Raw genomic sequence first — 22,101 nt, forward strand, 5'->3', positions numbered from 1 at the left:
TTTCCCTTTCTTATTAAATAACTGATAGTCTCTATTCTGTTTCCCTCTGAAAAAGGTGCAATATGTTCCAATCCTTCCTCAATTTTATCCATGATTTCTCTTGCCTCCCACCCAGATGGCATCTTCTAACCCCAAGTATCTCAAAATAAACCACAGCGCACACTTTGAATTCCCATGATTCTAACTAACCCAAATTAAAATCTTTACTTCAAAATCTACTATTCCTTCCACTCCCTCAATATTATTAAACCTCTTTTCTTAGTCAATAGAACATGGCTATTTTAAGTTGCTGAAGTTTGCCATCTGCAATAGAAAGGGACACATTTCATGACAACAATAAATTTAATAAAATTAAGCAAGTACATTTTGATAAGTCAAAAGTCTCTTTTACCAATTATTAAGTATACACATGTGGAAATTACAATCAAGTAATGACCTTTATATTAAAATTCAGCATCTTGGGGCAGCAAAGAATATCAGTGCAATGGGGAATAATGTGCTACAAGCAAAGTACATAAATTATTAGTCATAGTATTCAACAATACTTTTTTCTTATTAACCATAATATCTATAAAAACAATAATATTATTTTATTCTTAGGCAGAAATATGATATCCGTATCTTTGGAAACATAAAGAAAAGCAATACAGATTTAGAACTCTTAACAAGTCAGGTTTCTCTATAATCACATTATTCCTATTAATTAAATCAAACAAAGACATTGAGAAAGCAGAAACGATAAATGGGCAGTTCTAAAAGGAAAACTAAGAAGACAAAGACGACTCTTCAAAAACATTAACTACCTATTATAATTCATGCTATTAAAAGACTACACATACTACCTGGTACAGAGACACATTAATACCAAATTGTCATAAACAAGCTACCAGTTCAGAAAAGAAATGTGGAGGAGGGTGTCAAAACATCTGGATTAAAAAAAAAAATCATCACTATAACAGGAAATCAAATGCTACCAATTGTTTAGACATGTCTGGACTTGTTTTATGGACGCTCACTCTCACTTGAAATTGCAGCATGTGTCCTCCCCTAGTGTTGCCTACAGACTCCCATCAAAGGCCCTTCTCAAAGCACTGAAGTACAAGAGACCCCCTTCCAAAGATGATAAAATCTCCCAAATTAAAGAAAAAATGCTCACCAAATACAGATTTACCTATTATCACATTTTATCTTTACAAGATTTAAAGACTAGCTAGATATTCTAACATTATTTTTTGTAATATTCAACAACCAAAATGTCAAGTTCAAAAAACAATGTATGACAGGTACACCAAGTATTACTACATTTGCAAAAAAAAAAAAGTAGCATAAAATATAAATCTGAAGAATAAAGCCAAGTCTTAAGTGAAAGCATGAATGATGATGGTATATAGAAAGACCAAAGTATATGTGACTCACATCCGTTCAAACTACTGCATTAGATTAAAGAAACTAACTTGAGGGCTGATGTAAATAAAACATTCCTCAAATCATAAAAGTCATTCAATTTGATGCTTACAGTACCATAAATGAAAGATTTTTGGTGGTTAGTGTCCCGGTTTGGAAAGGGTTGAGGGGACAATAAAGAAAATCAAAGCTTCACAGTGTACTCTGTTTAAAGAAAGGGAATGTTCATAGCATAGTTTTCATGACTGGACTGGGGCCTACTTTTCACATACTGTTTTAAGGCTAATCACTTTCTCATTTGGAGAAAACTACAGAAGAAAGGGAACAGTATAAAGGAGCAGGTTACTGGCACCTCAGCAAAGTAGCAAAGTCTGAAATTGGGAATTCTACCAATGAAAGGCAGTGAGCGTTATTCAGAGGTCATCAGAACACAGTCAGAAGGACTTAGAGAAAAATAGAAAAAATAATCAGCTGAGGCAAGGTGTATCATATAAGGAAGACTCCAAAGAACGCAGGAATCTGGAGGAGAAGAGGCCTTGGTGAACTGGCGAACGTTCTCCAGTCTCAGCTGTGACGGTGCCTAATCCTAAGGCACCATTTACATATTTGAATCAAAGCTACATATACTTCAGCATCGCCCACGTAAAATTACCTTACATTCCTAAAATGTGCATGCATGCATACACGCGACCACGCACCTCAATCCCTTAAGGATGCCATCACGAAAAATGGAATCCCCGGTCTCCCAGGAGGTAGGGGCCAGCGCCAGAGCCAAGGCAGCTGCACGCCCAGATATCCAAATAGAGCACATGAAAGGCTTAAAAACAAACAGATAAATAAAAGCAGCGCGAGCCTGTCACGTGGAAAGCAGGTGGAAAGACTGCAGCCAGATGGACCGTTAGTCCCGGCTCCTGGGCTCGTCCTCAACGCCCCAAGGCTCCGGGTCGCTCTCACTTACCGGAACCACAGGAACCGCCGGGACGCACAGGGAATCTGAGTGTGGGCTGTGCTTTGCCGTCTTCCCAGCGCCCTAGCTCGGCCGGGCTCAACCCCGCCTTCCTCAGCGCAACTTTCTCAGCTGGTCCCACCGAGCCCCTCCGCAGCTAAAGGATGACTCCAAAGTCAGTGCAACCAGACCCACAAGGAAACAGCTGCAGGAAGTGACTGCGGAACCGGGAGGCGGTGGAGGAGGAGACTGGAGGCTGCCACTGCGCATGTGCCTAGAGGAACAGGCTCAGTGGTGCGTCGGCGTCTCCAGCAACCCAGAGCGCGGGGTGCTCTTTGCACAGGTGCGCACTCCCTGAGCTCGTGGGTGCTGGGCCACAATGGAAACAAAGGCAGGAGTCAAAAGGAAGATGCACTACCGTCCATTCCAGCGGACAAGCCCTGAGAGTTGTTCATCCTATACCCTTGAAAGTTGATTCAAAGCAGAAGCCTGGACAGAGCTTTTGGAACTTTCATCTGCTATCATTGAGATCTAAGGCTCTTTCATTCCAGCTGTGCCCTCAGTCTGTTGGCTGCCGGCTAATGGGGCTGAGTGGAGCTGCCAAACGTCCAGGACCCTTTAAACTGCTGGAACAGAACCTTTAAGTTGCACCTCTCCCCAGGATGAAAGAAGAAGAGCTTGACTGCCTACTCAGTGGCCTCCAATCACACGAGAGCGCACAACACACACACACACACACACACACACAAACACACACACACACACTTACACGGTTGCCCTGTCCCGCTACATTAACATGGGCAAGAAAAAGAATGACTTTCTCCTGACCGCTGGAGCCTAGTCTTTAAGATAGGCAAGACCAGGAAGAGATTGGCTAACGCTAGAATGTCACATCCTCTCATAGTCAACTTTGACACCTTTAGGGTTGATACTGCAAGATAAACTGAGGAAATTCCAGCTCTAAAAGTCTATTAATTTGTAAATTCTCCCATAGGAAAATTTGCTTGGGGGGGTTGGTTGTGGTAAAATACATACAAATCGACCATTTTCATCATTTTAAGTGTACTGTTCAGTGTCATTAAGTATATTTACATCATTGTGTGCTTATTTTTTAATCACTAGTTAAAATGTCAAGGAGACCTAAGTATAGTAAGATGCACCCTAGTAGGCAAACTGCTGTAGGAAATTAAGGCTGTTTCTTTAGCTGAAACACACCATCCAGAACCACTGCCAACAAACCAAATTGACTTTTCCAGAAATGAATTCATAAATAAGGTGATTTGTTTAGCAACCATACACACACAGCTAGTGTACACAGGCCATTTGGGAAGAGTAATCGATCATACCTGGGTAGAAAACAAATTTTTTCTGAGTAGATTCTCCAACTGTTTATGTATCCATACTTTATGTGTAAAAAAAAATTGTAAATGGCAGTTCATTTTTGGTTTCTTGAGAAATTCCATCATTTTCCACAGTGGCTGCACCCGTCTGCATTCCCACCAACAGACTGGTGTAGCTACTGTGGAAAACAGGATGGAATTTCCTCAAAAAACTAAAACTGGAACTGCCTTTTGACCCAGCAGTTCCACTGCTTGATTATATACCAAGAATCCTGAGACACCAAATTAAAAGAAACCTATGCACCCCAAAGTTCATAGCAGCTCTATTTGCAATAGCCAAGTGATGGAAACAGTCGAAGTGCCCATCAGTAAATGAGTGGATCAAAAACTGTGGTACATTTACATGATGGAATTCTATGCAGCAGAGAGAAAGAAGGAGCTCCTACCCTTTGCAACTGCATGGATGGAACTGGAGAGCATTATGCTAAGTGAAATAAAAGCCAGGCAGTAAAAGACAAATACCATATGATCTCACCTATAAGTGGAAGCTAAGCAACAAAACAAACAAACGAGCAAAATACAACTGGAGACATGGAAATAAAGAACTGACAGTGACCAGAGGGAGGGGCGAGGAGGATAACAGGAAAGAGTCAAGCCAACAACACCTATAAAGCTCAATATTTTGGAGACCCAAAAATTCCATAAATATGTAGATAGAGATAAAAAGAGGTTTTGTGTGTTTGTTGGTTATTTTTACTACATTACAGGCTATGATGAGAAATTATCAAGAGGAGACCATCAGAATGCAGCTAGAGATCATAGGGTGCAACCATATATTTGAAGCTAATGTCAGACATTCTGTGAAAAACAACTCACTAGTGAAATAAGAATGACTAAGAGTCCTTAACCCAGGTCAGTATATTTTACAATTTGGGGATTACTTTTCAAAAGACATTTCAGTGAATAAAGTGAGATTTTACCAATAAAGCTATAATTTTTTATCACATGTAAATTTAAAGGTCAAATGATTCATGATCCCTGAGTTCTTCACATAACCTCTTAATTTATTTTTCATTGAAACAACGCTATTATTTTCAGTAAAAAAAAAAACATTCACAATTTATCATTTTCACCATCCTGTTAAACATATGAATTAAAAAAGCAAGATTTTTCAGATAAAATGTCCTTGGTAAAGAAAACAGTATTAACTAACAAGTAAGGAGATAAGCACCCCCATGACTTTATATGTGATAGACTTGACTCCATTTATTAATTTTGTCAATTCCTATCCTGTTCACTAAAACTTCACACATCTTGTTGAAAATGATTTTGTTAGTACTTTGCAAATACATGACTTCACAAATATGCTCAATGTAAACAAGAATAAACAAAAATAAATGAAAAACTAGATCAATATTTATCTTCAATATAACATGTTATATTGTTTGGGTACACGTTTTGAGAAGCATCACTCTACTTTCCCTACAAATTATCCTTATTATTCTAGTACATTTGACAAGATTGTATAGATTTCTAATATTAGTGTTTTCACCTGGCGATATTCTGTTTTTATGCCATCAGTTTATACTAAGGGATATCTTAGTTTGGGTTGCTATAACAAAATACCTTTATACTGGGTGGTTTAAACCACAGAAATTTTACTTCTCAAAGCTCTGGAGGCTGGGAAATCCAAGATCAAGGTGCCAGCAGATTTAGAGTCTAGGGAGGGCCCTCTTCCTGGTTGACAGATAGCCTCTGTGTGCCCTCAACACGGCTAAGAGAGAGACAATGAAGCTTTCTGGTCTCTTCTTATAAAGGCACAATTCCCATCATGAGGACCCCACCCACATGGCCTCAACTAACCCTAATAACCTCACAAACCCCACCTCCTAATATCATCACCTATGAATTTTGGGAGGACACAGCCATTTGGTTCATAACAATCAGTAACATAAAAAACATTTATATATAACTTATATTAGAGCTCTTTTGGCTCCAGTGACACATGGATAAGACTTGTGAAAGCAGCCAATAAGCCAGAAGGTCATCCAAGATGTATTCAAGGTCATATAATACATTGTTATATAATACTATACTAAGGAAAAATATGAGGTGAAAGAGAGAAGCAGAAAAAAGAGAATGAGAAGCAAAGACAAAATAAGATGAAATAAAAGGAGAAGAAGAGGAAAACAGATGGGGAACACTGTGCCAGGCACTGTTTTAAGCAACTTATTAAATCTTTAAAACAACCTTAGGGTAGATACTATTAATATTCACATTTTACAAAAAAATAGGTTCTTAAAATTTGAGAAACTTACTCAAAGTCACAGACCATAGTGTATGGGGTCTACAATGATACCATTGACATTAGCTTTGTCAAAAAAACTACTATCAGGACTAATCAACACTCCATCTACTTCTTCTATTTACAATAATATGTAGGCTTTATTAATTTAATGCAGCCTTACAATTTCTTGGTTTACCTATCATATAGCTTTAGAAAAAGGAAAATTCAAGAAAACAGTTGTAGAATCGCCACTGAGTACTTCTAACTTACACTATATTAGAAATCCTTGCAACAGATGGTATGGATTAAGGAGTTTGAGTGCTGATGATAGCTGATGAAGTTGTGACCAAAACAAATACAACATGCCTAAAATATATTCCCAGATATCTTCCCTTAAGGGGAGATATCTTATATTTACTCTTTTTTCCCCTACTTCACTATTCTTGATTCCTCTAGTAGACATTTGCCATTTGTTTGCCTCCCCTCCAACCATCTCATTCCAGAATCTGTATCCCCTTCCATGTCTATGGCTTTTTGTCAACTATAAAGGAAGGAAGGAAAAAAGAAGGGAAAATGGAAGGATAGAAGGAAAAAATGAAGGAAGGGAAGAAAGAAAGTGGGGAAAGGAGAAAAGAATGCGGAAGAAGGAAAGGAAGAAGGGAAAAGAAAGGAAAAGAGAAACAAAAAAGACAAGAAAAAAGAAGGAGACTTCCGGCCAAGATGGAGGCATAGGTGGATGCACTGTACCTCCACGCACAACCAAGATTGGAACAACAACAATTTAGAGGCAGAATAACATCCAGAACTCACAGAAAATTTATCTGAATGGAAGTCAGACAGCCAAGAAGTTGAAATAGACCCATTCATCCAGACTGGTAGGAGGGGCGGAGACAAGCAGCCAGGCGAGGGTTGCGTTGTGGAGAGCAGGGAGAGTTGGGTGCAGAAGGCATCTGGGGCATGCAAGATTGCAGCGGGTCAACCCTGGGTATGCAAGCGGCAGCTGGCAGACCCAGTGAGGCAGCGATTGTGGAGCAGGGCAGAACTTGCAACCCAGGATCCAGAGACAGGACTGAGGTCCCACGGAGAACGGAGCAACCACCGTTGTTCCCTCTCAACCCTGCCCCCACATACAACATCACAATCTAGTGACTGGGATGCCCAGCCCTGCTGCACACCTAAGGCTCCACCCCTCACTGTAACAGGAGTGACCAGACCAAAAAAAAAAAAAGAGAGAGATGGCTCAAACAGAAGAACAATCAATGCCCCAGAACTTATCCTTTTAAGCGACTGAGAGATAGCTAACCTATCAGATGCACAGTTCAAAACACTGGTGATCAGGATGCTTACAGAATTGGTTGATTTGGTCGCAAATTAGATGAACAAATGCAGGTTATGATAAAAGAAATGAAGAAAAATGCACAGGGAACCAATAGTGATGGGAAGGAAACTGGGACTCAAAACAATAGAGTGGACCAGAGAAGAAAGAAACAACCAAACAGGAAAGAATGGAGAAATAAGAATTCAAAAAAATGAGGAGAAGCTTAGGAATCTCCAGGACATCTTTAAACATCCAACATCCAAATTATAGGGGTACCAGAAGGAGAAGAGGAAGAGCAACAGATTGGAAATGTATTTGAACAAATAGTAAAGGAGAACTTCCCCCATTCTGGCAAAGGAAATAGACTTCCAGGAAGTCCAGGAAGTTCAGAGTCCCAAAGAAGTTGGACCCAAGAAGAAACACACCAAGGCACATCATAATTACATGAGCCAAGGTAAAAATGAAGGGAAGAATCCTAGAAGCAGCAAGAGATAAGGGGACAGTAACCTGCAAAGGAGTTCCCATCAGACTGTCAGCTGATTTCTCAAAAGAGACCTTACAGGCAAGAAGGGGCTGGAAAGAAGTATTCCAAGTCATGGAAGGCAAGGATCTACATCCCAGATTGTTCTATCCAGCAAAGCTTTCATTTAGAATGGTGCTTTTCAGATAAGGTCAAGTGAAAGGAGTTCATCATCACCAAGCCCTTATTTTATGAAATGCTAAAGGGACTTATGTAAGAAAAGAAGATAAAAAGCATGTACAGTAAAATGACAGCAAACTCACAATTATTAACAACCACACCTAAAACAGACACAAAAAACAAACTAAGCAAACAACTAGAACAGGAACAGAACCACAGAAATGGAGGGCACATGGAGGGTTAGCAACATGGGAGTGGGAGGAAGAGAGAGGGGGGAAAGGTACAGAGAATAAGTAGCATAGATGGTAGGTTGAAAATGGATAGGGGGAGGGTAAGAATAGTATGAGAAATGTAGAAGCTAAGAACTTATAAGTATGACACATGGATATGAACTAAAGGGGGGATGTGAGTGGAAGAGGGTGTACAGGGTAGAGGGGAGGTGAAGGGGGAAATGGGACCACTGTAATAGCATATAAATAAAATATATTTAAAAAGAAAAAGAAGGAGGGAGGGAAGAAGGAGGTAAGAGAAGAAAAAACTCAGGAATTAGAGACAAAGCAGTGAGGAAAATAAACAAATGAAGATTATTAATATCCTGTGATATTATAGAAGTTAGAACATCTATGATACAAGAACAGGATACTATAAAAAGGAATATTTGGTATGAGATATGTTAGTTATTTATTGCTGCATGACAATTACCCCAAGACTTAGCAAACTTACAAGAAATATTTACTATATGACAGTTCTGTGGGTCAAGAATCTGAGAATAAGATGGTTCTGTCTCAAGGGCTCTCAGGAGATTTCTGTCAAGCTATCAGCTGGGATGCAGTTTTTCTGAAGACTTGACAAGGACTGGAGAATCCTCTTTCAGATGACTTATTACACAGCTATTGGCAGGTGACCTCAGTTTTCACTACATAGAACTATTCATAACACCACTGCATGCTCTTACAACATGGCAACTAGCTACCCCTAGAGTAAAACAATCTAGGGAAAGATAATAAAAACCCCACAGTGTCATTTATGACCTGGTATCCAAAATTACATACTATCACTTGCATTTTTAAAAAAAAATCATTGTAAGCAAGTCACTAATCCAGCCTATACTCAGGGAGAGGGTTGTTAACAATATACATTTTGATGGGAGCATCAAAGAATTCATAGACATACTTTAAAACCACCACATAAGAAAATAGCTGCAGAAACTATATACATGATCAAAGTACACCATCAAAATAAATTTAATCAGAGCACCTAAAAGGTAAAGTTAAGAAAAGTTAACAAAAAGTCAAAGATAATTACTATATGATGAATAATAAGAAAAATAGAGCTTTAAATACAGAAGTTCAAATTCCCAGCTAAATGAAATTCCAGGAAAAGAAAATAGAAAAAAGGGAAATAATTAAAGGAAAATTTCCCCAGAATCAAAGGACATAAATCACCAACTTTATAAAAGTGTTCCTCTATTGCCAAATGTAACATATGAAAACAATCCAAACTAAAGCATATAACACTGGAAAAAAAGAGGAGATTCTATAATCTTCCAAAATGAAAAATTATTTCTTTAAGTTTCCAAGAACCGCCCATCTGGTATTCAAAGTTAATATATTTGCAAGGGTAAAGGGCTAAATTTTTTTTAATGTCTATTAAGTTCCCCAAGTGTTTTTAAAGATTAGTCAAATTTGGAAACCTTTGGTAAAAAGATAGGAGAGTGAAATAAACATCTTTATATTTAAATATCACCTTTCTTTAAAATCATGGGACATATTTTCTAAATATTCTGCTATAAATAAATCTGCACTTTCCCCCCATGGGTGGCAAAATTATCCTCATTTTATAGACTCATGGTGATGAAAGGCAAAAAGAATTTTTAAGCACACGTGACATTTCTCTAAGATTTATACACAAGGAATAGTAGCAACCTGCTCTCTAACGCCACTAAGAAAGAATAAAAGGAATGACTTAAGCTACAATAAAATAGCCTCAGGGTAAGGAAGTTTCCTGACATTGATTTTGTTACATACTAACATGGATGTCTAGGATGCTAGGAATCTTGGAGTTTTAGAAAAATGTCTGTCCAAGTTTAGAGGACAAGCCTGAAAGAAAGAAGATGGTTAGGAAGACTTTGATTTTGTAAGTTCTTCTTGAGCTACTGCTAAGTGCCTGGCAGTGTTTTAAGATAGCATTTTCAAATGTATTTGATGATGGAATACTTCTCAAATGAAAGTGTGTGTATCGATCTCCAACAAGCGGAACTACTAACACATAATGTTATTTTGCATAAAAAAAGAAAAAAATTCCAGATTAGTTGCTGCAAGAAAATAAAAATAATATTAACAAAACTTATCAAGGTAAGTAAACCAGCTTTGATCTCATGTTTGCTATTGATAACAAATTTTTAAAATATGGTACAAAAATTAAAATGTTTGTACACACTCATATAAAAAAATCAATTTTCCTTTTTCAGAACACGCAAGTGTTCATTGACGTTATCTGATACTAGATAAATATAAAAATATTTTATATAATCAATTAGAAAAATGCAATAGAGGGTTGAATAGGAGTCTATTCCCTAGACCAACAAAATGATGAAATACCTATCAGTCAGATTGCAGAAAACATACAAGCTCTATATCAAAAATCTGGTAGTAATTAACTGAACTATATCAAAGAATATTTGAATAAACTAAGAATTTCAGGAATGGAAATGTCAGTATTGTAAAGATATCAGTTTCACACAAATTAGCCCACAGATTTAATACAATTCTAAATAAATTATATGGCTAGGTGAGTAGATGGATAGGTGAGTGAGAATAACATGGAAAACTGATTATATGTTCATCAAGAAGAATAAGTACATTACAATAAACAGAACCAGATGTCACATTTATCATAGAAATTTAATTCCTCTCCCTCCAAAATCCCACTGAACAATGACATTAATATTTATTAAGAAGATAAATAATTCACAGGGAAGAGGACACAGAGAACATCAGCTGGCAAATGATATCAACAATGATATCCTTTTGGAAGATGGGAGAGATATGACAGCAGAAAAGAAGAGGATGCTACAAGATGCCTCCCTAAAGAACATGTGGATTTACCTCAGTGAACGCCTGGGAGGCTCAAAATATGGACAAATCAGGTACCCTAGTTGTGAGGATAAGAGGCAGGTATAAAAATAGAGAAATTAATCAAAAGTGAGTATACAAAATGACGGAAACAATAGGTTCTCTTCTCAATCCAGCATACTCAAACCAGTAATTTATCTGAACAAAATGAAATCATAAAGGCTCTATGCTTAGACACAAAATGTACAGCAGAGTGTAGTAGAGAAGTACATTGTATAAACCTACATCCTGAATAGTGAGAAGTCAGGATCCTTCCTACATTCTAGAATTTTTGTGGATCATACACATGTCTCACAAACAGAATACTAGAGGGTCCTAAAAAAAAAATGATAACACTGAATGGCCTTGGAACAATGACTAATATCTAATACTAATGATATCCTAGCTGCTGAATCACCCTATAGTGAAGCAAGCCACTCAGCATTTTCAGCAACTACTTTGAAATATAAATGGATGGTCTGAGTCACCAAACATTTGAGGAGAGTCTCTAACATCTAATGCTGAAATAACAAACAAAAAAAAGCACTTAGGGGTTTGAAAGGGGGAAAAACCCAGCCCAGATGCAAGAAGATGACAACAAAAAAGAATTCAGAGACTTTTTAATTTAAAACTATATATTTTATGTTATTACAGTTGTCCATGTTTTTTTCTCCTCTTTATTCCCCCTCCACCCTGCACTTGCCCTCCCACCTGTATCCCCGCTTTAGTTCATGTCTCATGGGTCGTACATATAAGTTCTTTGACTTCTACATTTCCTATACTATTCCTAACCTCCCCGTCTATTTTGTGTCTACCATTTATGCTTCTTATTTCCTGTACCTTTTCCCCCTCTCCCATTCCCCCACTGATAACCCTCCATGTGATCTCCATTTCTGTGATTCTGTTCCTGTTTTAGTTGTTAGCTGTTTTTGTTTTAGCTTCAGTTGATAGTTGTGAGTTTGTTGTTATTTTACTGTTCATGTTTTTATTTATTTTTATTGTTGTTAAGTACAGTTGTCTCCATATACTAGTCATATTTTTGATCATCTTCTTCTTCTTAGATAAGTCCCTTTAACATTTCATATAATAAGGGCTTGGTGATGATGAACTCCTTTAACTTGACCTTATCCAGAAAGCACTTTATCTGCCCTTCCATTCTAATAGGTTTTCTGGATAGAGTAATTTAGGATATAGGTCCTTGACTTCCATGACTTTGAATACTTCTTTCCAGCCCCTTCTTCCCTGTGAAGTTTCTTTAGAGAAATCAGCTGATAGTCTAATGGGAACTCCTTTGTAGGTAACTGTCTCCTTTTCTCTTGCTGCTTTTAAGATTCTCTCCTTCTCTTTAATCTTGGCTAATGTAATTATGAAATGCTTTGGTGTGTGTTTCCTTCCATCCAACTGGGATGGGACACTCTGAACTTCCTGGAAATCTATTTCCTTTCCCAGAATGGGGAAATTCTCCTTCATTATTTTTTCAAATAAGTTTTCAATTTCTTGCTCTTCCTTTTCTCCTTCTGACACCCCTGATTTGGTTGTTGGAACACTTAAAGTTGTCCTGGAGGTTCCTAAGCCTCTCCTTATTTTTTTTTAATTCTTATTTCTTTATTCTGTTCTTGTAGAATGATTATTTCTTCCTTCTGCTCTAAATCATTGATTTGAGTCCCAGCTCCCTTCCCTTAACTGTTGGTTTCCTATATATTTTCCTTTATTTCACTTTTCATAGCCTTCACTTTTTCCTCTATGTTGTGATCATATTCAGCCATCTCTGTGAGTATCCTCACAGAGTACCAGTGTTTTGAACTCTGCGTCTGATAGGTTGGCAATCTCATCATTGCTTAGTTCTGTTTTTTTGGAGCTTTCATCTGTTCTTTCATTTGGGCCATATTTTTTCATCTCGCATCCCTCTTACATTTTAAGAGACAGAGTCTTAAGTATTCACCAGGACAGGGCAACCCACTTCATTGTGTATGTGGGGGATGGACCTGAGAGGGAACAATACCACTTGCTAAGCTCTCTGAAGGCTTTCAGTCACTTCCCCAGCTACACACAAGTAAATTGGGCCTTTCTGGTGCTGATTTCCAGGTGGATGTGTCTGTGTATGTTCTGTGGGTATCTCCAAAGAACTCTCCTGTGGGGCTGGGAGTTTCTCCCACCACCACAATTCCAGCAGGTTTTAACAGCCAGAGGTTTTGAGGATTTATTTCCCCATGCTGGGACCATGGGTTCCATGTTCTGTCTTGATCTCCAGTTGTTCCTCCCAGTTTATCCACATGCAAATGTGGGCCTACCTGGCTCACCACCAGCTGCCACCACACCTGCCCAGTTCAGAAGCTGTTGCCTTGCCATGCGTCCTCTCCCCACCAGCTTCCCATCTCCACCCCTCCTACCATTCTGAAAAAATATTTCTTCTTTCTTCAATATATTTTATTGATTATGCTATTACAGTTATCCTATTTTACCCCTCCGTTCCCCTCCACCCTGCACATCTTCTCCCACCCACATTTCCCAGCTTTAGTTCAGGTCTATGTGTCATAAGTTCTTTAGCTTCTACATTTCCCATGCTATTCTTGCCCTCCCCCTGTCTATTTTCTACCTGCCATCTATGCTACTTATTCTCTGTACCTTTCCCCCCTCTCTCCTCCTCCCACTGCCCTGTTGATACACCTCCATGTGATCTCCATATCTGTGGTTCTGTTCCTGTTCTAGTTGTTTGCTTAGTTTGTTTTTTGTGTCTGTTTTAGGTGTGGTTGTTAATAATTGTGAGTTTGCTGTCATTTTACTGTACATGCTTTTTATCTTCTTTTCCCTAGATAAGTCCCTTTAACATTTTATAAAATAAGGGCTTGGTGATGATGGACTCCTTTCACTTGACCTTATCTGAAAAGCACTTTATATGCCCTTCCATGCTAAATGAAAGCTTTGCTGGATAGAGCACTCCTGGATGTAGGTCTTTTCCTTCCATGACCTGGAATACTTCTTTCCAGCCCCTTCTTGCCTGTAAGGTCTCTTTTTGAGGAATGAGCTGACAGTCTGATGGGAACTCCTTTGTAGCTAACTGTCTCCTTTTCCCTTGCTGCTTCTAGGATTCTCTCTTTAATTTTAATATCGGGGAACATAATGCTGATGTGCCTTGGTGTGTGCCTCCTTGGGTCCAACTTCTTTGGGACTCTCTGAGCTTCCTGGACTTCCTAGAAGTCCATTTCCTTTGCCAGAATGGGGAAGTTCTCCTTTATTCTTTGTTCAAATAAGTTTTCCATTTCTTGGTCTTCCTCTTCCCCCTCTGGTACCCCTATAATTTGGATGTTGGGGCATTTAAAGATGTCCTGGAGGTTCCTAAGCCTCTCCTCATTTTTTTCAGTTCTTGTTTCTTCCTTCCTTCTGGTTCATTCCATTGATCTGAGTCCCAGTTTCTTTCCCATCACTGTTGATTCCCTGTACATTTTCCTTTATTTCACTCAGCATAGCCTTCATTTGTTCATCTAATTTGCAACCAAATTCAACCAATTCTCTGAGCATCCTGATTACCAGTGTTTTGAGCTGTGCATCTGTAGGCTGGTCTCTTCATTGCTTAGTTGTGTTGTTCTGAAGCTCTGATCTGTTCTTTTGTTTGGGACAATTTTTTTGTCTTGTTGCGCTTGTTATGTATGAGGGGCAGAGCCTTAGGTGTTCACCAGGGTGGGGCAACCCAGCTGCTGGGTTGTAATGCTGTGTGTGAGGCAGGGGCTGGAGAGAGAGCAATGGCACTTGCTCCACTCTCTGCTGGATTTCAGTCACTTCCCCTGCTTCCCACAAGCAAATTGGGCCCTTCTGGTGCTGATTCCCATGTGGGTGGGTTTGTGTATGTTCTAGGACCCTGTGGTTCTCTCCAGTGAACTCTCATGTGAGGCTGGGAGTATCTCCCAGCACCTCAACCCCCACAGGTGTTTTCAGTCGGTGTTTTGAGGCTTTATTTCCCTGCACTGGGACCCTGGATGGTGAGGTCTGTCTCCCTCTCCAGTTGTGCCTGATTTATCTGTTTGTGAATGTGGGATCACCAGGTCTGCCAGCCACCTTGCACACTGCTCCCCTCCACAATCTTCTGCCTTTCTGGGTCTGTCCACCACCGTCTTGTGTGCCACGGGGTCCGCCAGCAGCAGCTTTGCCTTGAGTTCGCTCCACCCGGCTGCCTAACTCTGCCCCTCCTACAGGTCTGGATGAATGTTTATTTTTTAACTCCTTGGTCATCAGACTTCCATACAGTTCAATTTTCTATCAGTACTGGTTGTTTTTTTGTTTCCAAATTGTTGTTGTCCTTCTTTTGGTTGTGTGAGGAAGCACAGTGTGTCTACCTATGCCTCTATCTTGGCCAGAAGTCCCATATACATTTCTTTATTGAAATCTTTTTAAATCTCTAAACCAACTCACAAACTCTTGTCTACAAAGGTAGCCAAGGTTAAGTTCTCCCATGGGTTGTATTTTTATTTCATTGATAGTTTCCTTTGCTGGGCAAAAACTTTTACATAGTCCTATTTATTTCTTTTTTTGTATCCATTGCCTAAGGAGATAGCTAAAATATTGCTATGAGGAATGTCTGAGATTATACTGCCTGTGTCTTCCTTTAGATTTTTATGGTTTGGCATCTAATATTTAAGTCTTTAATACATTTTGAATTTATTCTTGTATGTGGTGTAAGGAGGTTGTCTAGTTTCATTTTTCTGCACATATCTGTCCAGTTTTCCCAACACCATTTGGTGTTGCCCATTGTGTATGCTTGCCCATTGTTTATGCTTGCTTCCTCTGTCAAATATGAATTGACTATAAAGGCATGGGTTTATTTCTGGACTATCTATTCTGTTCCCTTGATTTATGTGTTCATTTTTATGCCAGTGCCATGCTGTTTTGATTACTCTGGCCTTGTGGGGTAGTCTGATATTAGGTAGTGTGATTCCTCCAACTTTGTACTTCTTTCTCAAGATTGCTGTTGCTACAAGGAGCCTTTGGTGGTTCCATATAAATTTTTGAAATATTTGTTCTAGTTCTGTGATATATGTTATTGGTATCCTGATAGGAATTGAATGGAGTCTATAGATTGCTTTGGGTAGTGTGAACATTTTAATGATGTTAATCCTTTCTATCCATGAACATGGTATATGCTTCCCTTTATTTGTATCTTTTTCAATTGCTTTGTTCAATATTTTATAATTTTCCAAGTACAGGTCTTTACATTCTTGGTTAAATTTATTCCCAGGTATTTTATTCTTTTTGAAACAACTGTGAATAGGATTATTTTCTTAACTTCCATTTCTGATAGTTTATTATTGGCATATAAAAATGCAGCTGTTTTCTGAATTTTAATTTTGTATCCTGCTATTTTACTAAATTCATTTATCAGTTCTAGTAGTTTCTTGGAGGAATCTTCAGGGTTCTCTAAAAATAGTATCATGTCACCTGCAAATAAAGGCAGTTTTATTGCTTCCTTTCCAATTTGGATACCTTTTATTTCTTCTTCCTGTCTGATTGCTGTGGCTAGGATATCCAGTACTGCGTTGAATAAGAGAGGTGTAAGTGGACATCCCTGTCTTGTTCCCAATCTTAAGGGGGATGCTTGTACTTTTTCCCATTGCATATACGCTGGCAGTGGGTTGTCATATAGTGCCTTTATTATGTTGAGGCAAGTTCCGTCTATTCCCACTTTACTGAGAGTTTTTATCATAAATGGGTGCTGGATCCCATCAAATGCTTTTTCTGCAACTATTCATATGATCATGTGGTTTTTATCCTTCATTGTGTTAATGTGGTGTATCATGTTTATTGATTTGCAAATGTTGCACCAACTTGCATCCCTGGAATAAATCCCACTTGATCATGGTGTATGCTCTTTTTGATGTATAGTTGTATTTGGTTTTCTAATAGTTTGTTGAAGATTTTAGCATCAATGTTCATCAGTGATATTGGCCTATAATTTTCTTTCTTTATAGTGACTTTATGTGGTTTTGGAATTAAGATAATGCTGGCTCTTAAAATGAGCCTGGGAATCTTCTCTGCTCTTGAACTTTTTGGAATAGTTTGAGAAGGAAAGGTGTTCACTCTCTTGGAATGTTTGGTAAAATTCACTTGTAAAGCCATCTAGTCCAGGGCTTTTGTTTGTTGGGAGCTTTTTGATTCTGCTTCAATTTCAGTAGTTGTAATTTGTCTTTAATCTCACTTTAAAGATTTCATATTCTCTGATTCTTCCTGATTTAGTTTAGGGAGATTGTATGTTTCTAGGATTTTACCTAATTTGTTCAGGTTGTCCAATTTGTTGGCATATAGTTGTTCATATTTTCTTACAATCCTTTGTTTTTTGGTGTCAGTTATTTGTGTCTTTCATTCCTGATTTTATTTGGGTACTCTCTTTTTCTCTTAATGAGACTGATTAAAGATTTGTCAATCTTGTTTATCTTTTAAAGAACCAGCTCTTGGATTCATTGATCTTTTGCATTACTTTTTAGACTCTGTTTTGTTTATTTCTGCTCTTATCTTTATTTATTTTCTTCCTTCTACAAATTTTGAACTTTGTTGTTCTTTTTCAAGTTCCTTTAAGGGTAAAGTTGGATTGTTTATTTGAGCTTTTCTTGTTTCTTGAAATAGGCTTGTAATGCTATGAATTTTTCTCACAAGGCTGCTTTCCTGTGTCCCACAGATTTTGAGTTGCTGTGTTCTCATTGTCCTATGTTTGGAGGTATCTTTTCATTTTTTTTTTAACTCATTGTTAACCCAGTCATTGTATAGTAACATGTTATTTAGCTTCATGTCTTTGTGGATTTTTCAGTATTCTTCTTGTGTTGATTTCTTGTTTCATAACATTATGTTCAGAAAAGATGCTTGATATGATCTCAGTCATCTTAAATTTATCGAGGCTTGTTTTGTATCCTACCATGTGGTCTATTCTAGAAAATGTTCCATATGCACTTGAAAAGTATGTATATTCTGCTGCTATGGGATGGCATGCTTTGAAGATATCAATTAAATCCATTTGATCCAGTGTGTCTTTTAAGGCCACTGTCCCCTCGTTCATTTTCTATCTGGAAGATGTATCTATTTAAGTCAATAGGGGGTTAAAATTCCCAACTATGACTGTATTTCTGTTAATCTCTCCTTTTATGTCCATCAAGATTTGCTTTACATCAGACTTCTGGCCAAGATGGAGGCATATGTAGACACACTGTGCCTCCTCACACAACCAAAAGAAGCACAACAATTTAAAAACAAAAAACAACCAGAACTGACAGAAAATTGAACTGTATGGATGTTTGATGACCAAGGAGTTAAAGAAGACATTCTTTCAGACTGGTAAGAGTGGGGGAGTCAGGCAGCTTGTGGCAAAGAGGTGGCTGGCGGACTAGGGCATGCAAGGTGGTGGCTGGTGGATGCAGGAGGCAGTGGATTGTGGAGGGAGGCAGTGTGGAAGCCTGCAACAGGCCGTCAATGCAGCAGCTGGCAGACCAGGTGATCCCTCATTCGAAAACAGATAAATCAGGCACAACTGGAGAGGGAGACAGACCTCACCATCCAGGGTCCCAGTGCAGGGAAATAAAGCCTCAAAACACCGACTGAAAACACCTGTGGGGGTTGAGGTGCTGGGAGATACTCCCAGCCTCACATGAGAGTTCACTGGAGAGAACCACAGGGTCCTAGAACATACACAAACCCACCCACATGGGAATCAGCACCAGAAGGGCCCAATTTGCTTGTGGGAAGCAGGGGAAGTGACTGAAATCCAGCAGAGAGTGGAGCAAGTGCCATTGCTCTCTCTCCAGCCCCTGCCTCACACACAGCATTACAACCCAGCAGCTGGGTTGCCCCACCCTGGTGAACACCTAAGGCTCTGCCCCTCATACATAACAAGCGCAACAAGACAAAAAAATTGTCCCAAACAAAAGAACAGATCAGAGCTTCAGAACAAACACAACTAAGCAATGAAGAGACCAGCCTACAGATGCACAGCTCAAAACACTGGTAATCAGGATGCTCAGAGAATTGGTTGAATTTGGTTGCAAATTAGATGAACAAATGAAGGCTATGCTGAGTGAAATAAAGGAAAATGTACAGGGAATCAACAGTGATGGGAAAGAAACTGGGACTCAGATCAATGGAATGAACCAGAAGGAAGGAAGAAACAAGAACTGAAAAAAATGAGGAGAGGCTTAGGAACCTCCAGGACATCTTTAAATGCCCCAACATCCAAATTATAGGGGTACCAGAGGGGGAAGAGGAAGACCAAGAAATGGAAAACTTATTTGAACAAAGAATAAAGGAGAACTTCCCCATTCTGGCAAAGGAAATGGACTTCTAGGAAGTCCAGGAAGCTCAGAGAGTCCCAAAGAAGTTGGACCCAAGGAGGCACACACCAAGGCACATCAGCATTATGTTCCCCGATATTAAAATTAAAGAGAGAATCCTAGAAGCAGCAAGGGAAAAGGAGACAGTTAGCTACAAAGGAGTTCCCATCAGACTGTCAGCTCATTCCTCAAAAAGAGACCTTACAGGCAAGAAGGGGCTGGAAAGAAGTATTCCAGGTCATGGAAGGAAAAGACCTACATCCAGGAGTGCTCTATCCAGCAAAGCTTTCATTTAGCATGGAAGGGCATATAAAGTGCTTTTCAGATAAGGTCAAGTGAAAGGAGTCCATCATCACCAAGCCCTTATTTTATAAAATGTTAAAGGGACTTATCTAGGGAAAAGAAGATAAAAAGCATGTACAGTAAAATGACAGCAAACTCACAATTATTAACAACCACACCTAAAACAGACACAAAAAACAAACTAAGCAAACAACTAGAACAGGAACAGAACCACAGATATGGAGATCACATGGAGGTGTATCAACAGGGCAGTGGGAGGAGGAGAGAGGGGGGAAAGGTACAGAGAATAAGTAGCATAGATGGCAGGTAGAAAATAGACAGGGGGAGGGCAAGAATAGTATGGGAAATGTAGAAGCTAAAGCACGTATATGTATGACCCATGGTCATGAGCTAAAGTGGGGGATTGTGGGTGGGAGAGGGTGGGCAGGGTAGAGGGGAGTGAAGGGGTGAAAATGGGACAATTGTAATAGCAAAATCAATAAACTGTATTTAAAAAAATACAACCCATGGAAAGGGAGAATATATTTATCAATACATCTGATAAGGGGTTAATAACCAAAATTTATAAAGAACTTATGAAACTTAACATCAGAACAACAAGTAATCCAATTTAAAAAATGGGTAAAGAACCCAAATAGACACATCTCCAAATAGGGTATACAGAAGGCCCATAGGCATATGAAAAGGTGCTCAATGCCACTAATTATCAGAGAAATGCATATTACAACCACAATGAAATATCACCTCACACCTGTCATAATGGCTATTATCAATAAATCCACAAACAACGAATGCTGGCGAGGATGTGGGAAGAGGGAAACACTTTGCTCTGTTGGTGGGAATGAAGCCTAGTGCAGTCACTATGGAAAGCAGTATGGAGATACCTCAAAAAATTAAAGAAGGAACTGCCTTATGGCCCAGCAATTCCACTTCTGGGAATTTATCTGAAGATACCCAAAACATTAATTTGAAAGAATATAAGCACCTTTATGTTCATTGCAGTGTTATTTATAATTGCCAAGATACAGAAGCAGCCCAAGTGTCTACCAGTAGGTAAGTGTATAAAGCAACTATGGTACATTTACACAATGGAATACTACTTGGGCTATTAAAAAGAAAATTTTACCCTTTGTGACAGCATGGATGGGCCTGGAGAACAGGCTAAGTGAAATAAGCCATTCAGAGGAGAAAAGGACCATATGTAGTACCACATATTTCATTCATATGTAGAATCTAATGAACAAACCCAACTAACGAGCAAAACAGTGACAGACTCAGAGAGTAGGCTGACATCTCTACAGGGAGAGATTTACGGGGGTGGAGTGATTGAGGGAAAAAGAACTCATGGATATAGACAACAGTGTGGTGATTGGGGGTGTGGATATAGGGTGGGTGGAAGTAGAAAGAGGATATGGGGGAGATAAATAGTAACAGATAAAAATACAGCAAAAATGAACTACTAAAAAATAAAATAAAATTCATAGGGAAAATGATTTAACTCCACTCCCCAGAAATCTATGCAGTTTTCTATTGCTGCACAGCAAATGCCATAATCTCAGTTACCCATTTATAATCTCAGTTTACGTGGGTTAGAAGCCTGGGCACAGAGCTGGGTTCTTTGCTCGTGTTCTTCTAGGGCTGCAATCAAGGTATCAGCTAAATCTGCACTCAACCCTCTTTCAGACTCACTCGGGCTATTGGCAAAAATCAGTTCCTAGAAGTTGTATGACAGAAGTCCTTGTTTTCTTGCCACCTATCAACCTAGGACTGCTGTGATTTCCTAATGGCTTTCCCTCAGGCCCTTGCCATATGGCCCCCTCCTCTAACAACACAGCAGTTTGTTCACCTTCAGGGCCAGCAGGGGAACATCTCTCAGATGTTTTACCTTCCCTTGAAGGACTCACCTAGACTCAACCAGGATAATCTAACTCAAAGCCAACTGATCAGTAACTTATTCCTGGGAATAATATTTCATTGTATGTACTGGTACCACACACACTCAATAGAAGATTATGCAAGTTGTGTACATCATGGAGAGAAAATCTTTAGGGCCACCTTAGAATTTGGCCTAACCTTCATTTCAAGTGTGCAGCAATCTGGTTCTCAACTTTAGAATTTCCGGGTGAACTTAAATCCTATCAGAATTCTCTTTGAGTGGGTCTGAGACAGAGCTTCAGAAGGTACTTGGATTTTTTTTCTGCCATATAATTCTAATATGCAGCTAGTGTTGAAAACCACTGGAATAGAACCAATTTTTCATATATTTAAAATCTCAGACAACCTATTTCCCCTTCACCCTTTTTAAGGAAGCTACTAGAGACGTACTCCTCTGAAATGAGGAAGTAATCAAGAAAGGGGAAAGCACAGGATCTAGGAAACAAGGACACTAGAATAGAAAATAGTAAAGGGCAGTCTCAAATGGTAGGCAGTAGGAGCCTGAAAAGTAA

General features: G+C 38.9%; 1 protein-coding gene across 1 annotated transcript in view; it reads right to left on the reverse strand.

The window, feature by feature from the left end:
* Window positions 1–22,101, reverse strand: part of ZMAT3 (zinc finger matrin-type 3) — a 59,578-nt gene that overhangs the window by 32,204 nt on the left and 5,273 nt on the right.

The sequence above is a fragment of the Phyllostomus discolor genome, chromosome 2, assembly GCF_004126475.2.
Source record: "Phyllostomus discolor isolate MPI-MPIP mPhyDis1 chromosome 2, mPhyDis1.pri.v3, whole genome shotgun sequence".
In the NCBI taxonomy this organism is placed as follows: domain Eukaryota; kingdom Metazoa; phylum Chordata; class Mammalia; order Chiroptera; family Phyllostomidae; genus Phyllostomus; species Phyllostomus discolor.